A 1,258-nucleotide genomic window follows, 5' to 3' on the forward strand; every position below is an offset into this window, starting at 1 on the left:
ATCACGATTAATTGATTTGACAGCCCTAAATCTAACATTTTTTTTCACTGCAGTTACATGTATTCATTTAGCACGATACAAGCAAGCTAGCAAAACAAAGTTTCAAACATTGTTTAGAACAGTAATCTATAAAAGAAAGGGATTATGAAATAATGAAAGCATAGAAGTAGTTTTTTTTTTTAGAAAGTCAGCAGGATGCACTGAAGTGCTCACTGAAGAGTCTGGGTTGTTTCTTCAACATTTTCATGATGTTTTAGTAGTTGATCTTTCAAAGAAACCAATACTGAAAAGTCTGAGAATTCCATCTCATCATAAGGAATTCTCTCAGACTCTTACGTAGATGTTGACAAACATTTCTTCATATGCTTTAAGCATGGCAGATCTCCAACTTGCCACCCAAGTTAATGGATCAATCATCAATAGGATCAATAATAAATTGCTCTGAAAGAACTGACACTTGAGAACATCTGAAATGTACAAAACTTGAAAAATAATGTCTTACCTCAATTTTTCTCATGACAAGCAAACCATCCACCACTTTTCCTGTAAGAAAGACCCCCAGCAGTTAATGACAGAAGTTCTCTCAGTACTGAATCGATACAGGATTTATCTGACCTACCAAATACCACGTGCTTCCCATCCAACCAATCACACTTTGTGCAGGTAATAAAAAACTGACAGCCATTTGTTCCAGGTCCACTGTTTGCCTGCCGGGGAAAAAGATGATTTTACATTTTTGATTGGATACAACAGAGAACAAACAATCTAATGGCTAGATGGAGTGCATTTATCCTTTATCAATGTATCACTTTGTCTTTGATGAGTAATGTGTTCAAAAGAAGAAAATGACTTCGCATGATGCTGCAGCTGGTCACAAGGTTTTGGTGATGAACCATTTTTGAGTTTTCAGGGGATAGTTTCATTAGTAACACAGCTGACAGAATTTTTGTGGGCACGAGTAAAAAGAAACATTGTCTTATCTGAAAATCAATCAAGTTAGTGTGGCCCTTAAAATTGGTTTCTTTCTTTCCTGTTAGATTTTGGAGTGAAGTGTGAATCGAAAATATTCCTCACTAGATGCATTTTATAAGATTAGGGCCACTTTAGCCTTGTAATGATAACAGTACTTAAAGGGATTTTGAAGATCATTTTAAGCACTATTAATCTGATATGCTGTCATAAAGCATACTGTGAATGTACAGCAAGGGTTTTGCACTGCTACTGTGTGTGTATAGAAGCTTTACCATTGACAAGAGTC

General features: G+C 35.7%; 1 long non-coding RNA gene across 1 annotated transcript; it reads right to left on the bottom strand.

Annotated features, from left to right (window-relative positions):
• Positions 1 to 227: 227 nt before the first annotated feature.
• LOC107580687 (uncharacterized) lies at positions 228 to 1,258 on the bottom strand. Its single transcript, XR_001608681.1, has 3 exons — positions 1,245 to 1,258; positions 620 to 707; positions 228 to 543 (listed from the first exon to the last, which is right to left on the bottom strand). It is a non-coding gene; the product is annotated as an uncharacterized lncRNA (long non-coding RNA).

The sequence above is a fragment of the Sinocyclocheilus grahami genome, unplaced genomic scaffold, assembly GCF_001515645.1.
Source record: "Sinocyclocheilus grahami isolate Dianchi unplaced genomic scaffold, SAMN03320097.WGS_v1.1 scaffold40032.1, whole genome shotgun sequence".
NCBI lineage: Eukaryota > Metazoa > Chordata > Actinopteri > Cypriniformes > Cyprinidae > Sinocyclocheilus > Sinocyclocheilus grahami.